Genomic DNA, 7,608 nt, shown 5'->3' with positions numbered 1-7,608 from the left:
ATATGTCTCTATTATAAATATCATAGCAGTGTTTTGTAAAATTCAAATATAGAGGATCTTCAAGGTTCCATTAAAAGAAAAAATTGAAATGATCCAAAACTACTTTTCCATGGCACAAGGATAAATTTACTGTAATGGTTCAAAGTATTATGGCCTTAAATAAATATCATTCTTGTCAATGGCACATTCTTAATGGTTGTACATTTTTGTATTTTTTCAATAGACAAGTAATATGATAGCATGTTAAGGTTGACTTAGCCCCCACTCTCTTGAAAATGATACCAAGAAGCATGACCAATAATTAAATTCTTAGATGCTTTAGTGCAAGTATGAACTTTGTATAGAATTGAAAACAATAGCAGGCAAACAAATTTAATGACAAAAACAATATACAAGAATAAAAATAAGAAGTTTTTTACAAATAGTGGATGCTCTATTTTGGAGCAAAAAGGCTTTCTTCTTATTGCATCATATAATCTAATTACAAAGATAAAATTTAATAGTTTCCAACTTTTACTAACTTGAACTCTAACTAAACTAGAAAATGGCATTCACTATCGTAGTTCAACAATTTGAAGAGAAATTAAACTTCTCATATATCTAACTAAACACTATACAAGAGCCTAAAAGAATCTTGTTATTATATGTGACAATAATCAACATTCAAATGAGTTTAAAATAATGTGTATGCCAATTGGACATAAAACAACAACAAATTCCATAGGACAGTATGCTATATTGGATGCTAAACAAAATCACAATGCAAAAAATAATAGCATATCTTTCCTATACCACCACGTTGCTCGAGTGTTCAAGCAAGATGCGTATAACCAAATTTTATTATTGGAAGTAAAGAGCATCTCCTTGCATTTTGTTCAAATTAAAAGATATATTGTCCTATGCATTTTGTAAATTAATTCTTTTTGTACAAAATGAATACTCATATTGAAACTTTGCACAAACGTGAAGTGTCATCCTTAGTTGCAACATAAAACCCAAATTATCATTATTATTTTCTTTGATTGTTTCATAAAATATACATATCAAAACCAAAATCCCAAGAATATATTTAAATATATACATTAAATACAAAGTAAGGAGATCAATCTAAAATTACACAATTAAACTTGCTATAAAACTGCTTGATCTATAATGGAAAACATGTGAACTATAACCTATTAATTTCAAACAACACTAAATATTGATTTAAGTCCATAGTTTTTAGAAGTGAAATACATTCAAATTCTTTGTGCCTATAATTAAGATCTTCTGATTTATCTAATAGAACCACATCCAAGTACATGTGTACATTCTACAAAATCAAGAGCATAAAATTTCTCAAAATTTATGAAAGGTAAACATCCTCCAATGTGAAGAATGCATAAATTACCTCCTTGGCACCATTGACAAAATATCTGAAGATTTTTGGATTTGGTGGGAACAACGACAGGTAGGGTTTGAACCTTAAAAAAATAAAAAAAATAAAAAAAATTTATATTCAAAAATTCAATAAAAGATAACTAAAAAACCTAACTAACACTACATTGAATTATATTCTAACTTAGGGATATACGAAGAATAGTGGAAAAGGTTAGAATGGATAGAGTATACATAATAGCCAAGATGAGAAAAAATTTGAAAAAAGAAATAGAAAAAAATTATTGTAAAAAGAAGAAGCCAACATTCATTCTTTTTTTATAGTAATAGAATGAGCACGATTGATGATAGGAATTCCTTGTAGAAGGTGGAGTCACACACCATCAACCTACCTTGCAACCATTGTGAAAACTTCTCTTCAATTAAATTATTGAAACTTCATTACTTCCATAATGTTTGTCTCATGCAATTTCTATAATTCTACTTTTGTCTCTGAGTTAAACATGTAAGTGTGTGCTCTTCTAATATAAATAAAATCTTATACTTCATTATTCCCACAAGCTTAGCTTACATACACTTGCTCAGGGGTTTCACATAGTTCAACCCAGAAAAAACATAAAATAGAGAAATGTCACCACCACCCATAATTAGCAACTCCTTCAAGAATGAACCATTCTCTCCATGACACTCACTCAATATGCAATTCCAATCAATTGAAAAATTAAAACCTTTAATGAATCCAATGCAAACAGATACTATAAAACTAGCTCAAATAATGCACCCTAACAATGATGATTTTTTGTAGTAGCTTGCTCATATATATTAATGCAAAACCTCAATTTCTAATACAATTTAACTTAGGGCCCATTTGGTTGCGGGGATAGGAATTTGTATTCTAGAATTTGTGTTTTGGAATTGTTAAATTGGAATGGAAATTTTTTTCTCTATTTGGCTAGACAAAATAGAAATTGGAATATGATACTTTCTTGCTAGGGTTTGAATGTGTGTACATGGCAGAGGAATTGATCCTGGCACCTATTATTCCCCAACATCTCTAGAAATATCTTCACATAATGGGTTGTTGCCTCTACTTCCTCCTCTATAAATATTTTAAAATGCAAGAGGCATGGATGGGGTTGCAATGTTTATACATTTCCATGGATTATTCCAGTTATCTTGCAAACCTTTTTATCACTATTGGCCAAAAAAATGGAGTCAATTAATATCTGAGGTCTGCTACGAAGTCAACAAAGGAGGAATGTTTCCATCCATCTACGCAAGGGGCCTGGGGCTATCTTAAAAAATGATGAGTTTGATGGTCAATGCTCAGTGGGGGAGATGCCTTTATTCATTTTCATTTGTTTAGTTTGTAGTGTGCCACTCAAAATTAATTTATATGACAGGAAAAATCTTCCAAAAGCCAAGCAAGGCAAAACCTAAACATTTTCCTATGATTTTTTCACACGGGCACCTAAAGCTCTGCTAAATTGTGAGTTGTGAATTAGAGAAAGAGAAAGTACGCACTATGCCCTATGACTATGAACAAATGGTTCAATAGATTTCAAATTTCAATCAAATAATCAAAAGTAAATATCAAAATAGGAATAGCTATTCCAATAACAATTATTTTTTGGCATAAAGATATGCTCATTTTAGGGATAAAATGGGAATATGTATTCCTATTCCCTATTCTAATTTAGCACACCAAATAGAGAATACAAAACATATTCCTAATTTCCTATTCCTATTCTAGCAACCAAATGGGCCCTTAGCCTAAATTAAATGCCATCTCAATCTCAATCCCTACAGTCGTGAGATTATTAGCATCTGATGTAAAATAAAAAAAATTAAACATCATTTCTCCTTCATAATTTTGAAATCAAAATGTGGAGACAGTTTTCCATCAACGTATAAGAGAGCGAAGCTAGTCTGGCCTTGCTACTATTTTTTTTTTTGCCATACAACTACCTTTATGCATGTAGGGAAAATGTGGGAGCAAAAACAACCCACGTCAAACCCATGCTAATTATGGAAGCTCATGTAGTATGCCACATTGTCCATCCTCCTTTTTTTCTAAATTTCAAAAAGAAAATATAAAAAGACTATTGAGAAAATGAAGGACGGTCAATGGTGGAAAAGAAATAAAATGAGAAAATTACATTTTAATACAAAATTTCACAAGCACCATATGATAAAATAGTTGTGCATAGATTTCTAGAATGAATTAATTGAAAAAGGGAGATTGAAAACTTTAGTCTCTGCCTATTGGAGGCAGGACTAACAATTCAATCATATCTCAATCCTAAACACCTATCTCCAATAACCTTATTACTATCTTTCTAATACCTACTTACTTAAATACTAAATCTGAATTACCCACATACCACTAACACATATTAACAACTAAAATAGAAAAAAACTAACATATGGATTCCCTATCTCTAAATTTCTAACTAAAAAACCCATTTAATATCTAACCTTACTAATTAAATACTATATCCTTAAAAATCTTACTTTGCTACCATAATACTCTTAATATTAAAAAAAATCCTCTTGTTAGCCACTAACTAACATTTTTGATGAATAGTCCCTTCCTTGTATTAAAAAAAATACAATAAAATTACATATTCACAAAAAAAGGGGCTAGGGGAAACAAGATCACCCTGCGAGTTCATATAGCTAAAGGCCAAAAATCAACTATTCATCAAAAAAACTTTTAGAAAACATAAAAATCCTCAAGCTGTCAGTGCAGTGCTAGCCAAGGGAGGAGAACCCTTATCATCAAAGCCCCACTCAAGGGTGCGGTGAGTAGATGACTCAAGGGGAGCCCATCCATCATTAGCAGCAGCAGTATTATCTTCATCTTTCTCTCCCTTAGGCCTGGGAGGAGAAATGGCTAGGTCCAGCCAAGGAAACACCCACTTGGGGTTTGAATACATAGAGGGCCAACTAGTAGCAACAGTAGTAGGAGGAGCCATTGGGGACCACCTTGAGCTAGACCTCTGAGGAGGCAAGATAGAGTGGTGTCGACCACTAGACCCTCCAAAAGAGTGGCACCAACCAAAAGCACCACTGCTAGGAGAGTGGTGCGGTTGAGAGCGAGGTGTGTGTGAGTAGTGAGAAGAACTACTACATCCTCTATGGTGATTACAAGGAGGAGTACGATCACTGGAGGCCAAATGTGGCAGAACATGAGCTACCATATAGGGGGCATTTCCCCAATGAGCCAAAAGCTCCAATAAGTGAGCCACCTCCAAAGCCACTTTATCTATTTGTACTTGAATCTACAACATGACATTATTATAAATACATGATATAGTGTACATAGCAACATTAATCTCAAGTGTATTGTTAGCATGAATAACTACATTGTGATCTTTCCAAATGGTAAATAAGATCTCCAATCTGAAAGCATGCTAGATTTGGGTGTACTTGAAGGGTATCTAAGCATTATCACCTAGAACAACCATATTCCAAGAAAAAGGTTTTGGGCAGAAGGGGCAAAAGAGATCATGGATCCATCACCAATAACACTGAGCCCATCTACAGAACCAAAAAATATGCAAAAAATTCTTTGGTTGATCACAAAAAAGGCAATGGGGGTCAGGAACACCTAGGTGCCGCAACCGAGGGCTCAAAGGCAAGCCCTAAAAAAGAATACACCAGGCAAAATGTGTAATTTTAGGTTCAGTAATGGTGTGCCACACAGTGGATAACCTTCAACTCCAAGTATGGTGAGAAGATTGCAAATGCCATCATTGGTTGAGAACTTCAACCATGGGCAGTTGAGGAACCAGCTATTGGTAGCCCAACCTATGCTTATAACTGGTTAGCAGGATGTCTAGATACCACTTCCAGTCTTTCCACCAAGGGAAAGAGGACTGAATGCCCACTTTATGTAACAAATGTGTAGGCACCACAGAAACTAGAAGATCAAAAGTCTATTGATCTGAACGAGTGAGTTGGAATCACACTTTCATGTCCTCCTATGACCATAAACTTATAGTAAATCTAGAGAAAAGATCTTTAGAGGTCCTTATGCCATGTTTAAAAAAATGTAGAGCACTAGCCCCGTGCACCTTAGCAAAAGGAACACTTTGGATAGAAAATAATAGTGACCACCAAAGATTGTGTTGGTTCATGGAGAGACCATCTCAGAACCCATTGCCAACCCAATAAAGCAAGGGCTTAACTACTACCTAGGCTTTCCAAATACTCTTGGCAACAAAAGTACCCTAAATCTAGATAGGTTTAGTGGCAACAAGAAGGGTTTGAAATCCAATCCCCTTCCAAGCTGGCCAGTGAATGGAAAGCCTAAAGAAATGCAATATCTTAACAAAATCTTCCAAGCTTCATTGTAGGAAAGAGCTCGAATCACCTGTTTGACACATAAAGAAGTATCTTGCTTCTAGGTGGACAGCAAGCCTAGGCCACTAGACTAACTAACATTTAATCACATATAATTCACTAATTATAAAACTACTAACTAAAAATAATCAATTGATAACTAGCACTAACCTTAATCCATAACTAATTACCTAATCCCTACCTACTAATCTAGCCTACACCCTATGCCACTTAACAAGTGGGCTGTCCTACTTGGTAGTATGCTTCCTTGAGTAGGTATGTGTTTCCCAAAGGGGGCTACAAATATTTGAGTTAATGGTAGTGTATTTGAGTGGAAAGGTCTACATGGGAGACTTGGAGGAGAGTTTGGGAGAGGACAGTGGGGTGTGGACCACACGTGGGTCACATCCCACTCCCTCAACTTGTTTATTTATTTTTTGTTGTTTTAAATTCCTTTGAATTAATTGTAATTCCTTCACTTTTTTAAAAAAATTGTTTTATCTCCTTAAAGATTGCTTAGTTAAGAAATATTTTTAAGTACAAGTGGTCACCTAGGATAATATTATTTAAATGATGTGGGTGGATTTTGTGTGATTTTTCCTCCCATACAAATTCCAGAGACACGTAGATCTCAATTAGGAGGAAAAATACAAAAATTTATTTTTCTTATGAGTTTATTCCCTTATTCATTTCAAATTTGTCCATGCATTGATTTATAAATTTAGCTAAGTTTCCTTGGTCACCTATGTACTATAATTACAAGGTTTTATATGGACTTTATTAAGCTAGTAGTTTATCCATTTAATCTATGGGCTCAAATAACATTGAAAATATTCAATGTAACAAATTAGAGTGTTATTTATTCCATGAACTATATAAATCATTTAAATTTGAAACTTGAATTTATAGTACAAAATTACAAATCTACTAAATGAAGCAACATTCATTATCATTACAAGATGAAAATGAATGAATTTACACAATGATTTAAATCAAAGATTCAAACAAGCATATATTTTATTTCAACTTAAGATTAAGGATAATAATGGAGGTATTTATAGAAGTATTACATTAATGTTACAACTTTCCTCACATAATAAAACTATCATTTCCTATCAATTGATATGAATGTACATCTTTGGTCAATCTAATACATTGCAATGAACCTAAAATCATATATTTCACTACAAGAATGCAACAATGCAACAAGAAGGTGGAGACAATTAGAGAATTATCCAATCCAAAGGTGACATAATAAGACATGGTAAGTACTTTCTCCTTCACAATGACACCACCAAGAGATAAAGTTTCCAACCTTTCTCCAATATTTAAATCTACCAAAACCTGAAAATGTGAGTGAACAATACCATAGAGAGCTCACCTACCAACCTAAGCCTCAAGGAGGCCACCGACCAAGCTAGGAGAACCAATACCAACTGTGTCACATCCAAACTTCAAAACATGATATATGAACATCACAAGAACACCCATCCAAGGCTTTCACAATGGGTTACACCTATGAACCCATGACAAAGGGTGAAGTTGGAACATCCATGAAGGAGATGTCAATGACCAAATTACAAAAAAATTCCTTCACAAGGCTCACAATCACACACATCTTCCATAAACATACTCTCCTTATCTCCTTCAAATAACATCAAAATACATTGGCAAACAAGGGCCCATACACCTTACCTTTTCCCCTCTTATCCATGAGAAGAGACTCTACACTTCCATGGAATCACAACTAATCACTTCACCCCACAAGGTCACTTCTTCCCTATTCAAAGGTGAGTAATGTCTTCACACCCTTGAAAAATCCCTCAAGAAAATGCAAGAAAAAGTAAGAAACAAGATTGATATCACCATTTTCCCAACCCTCAC

This window comes from Cupressus sempervirens, chromosome 4 (assembly GCF_028749045.1).
Source record: "Cupressus sempervirens isolate cs-2001-9-10 chromosome 4, ASM2874904v1, whole genome shotgun sequence".
NCBI classification, from domain to species: domain Eukaryota; kingdom Viridiplantae; phylum Streptophyta; class Pinopsida; order Cupressales; family Cupressaceae; genus Cupressus; species Cupressus sempervirens.
The sequence above is the reverse complement of the archived record's forward strand: the minus strand, read 5'-3'. Positions refer to the sequence as shown.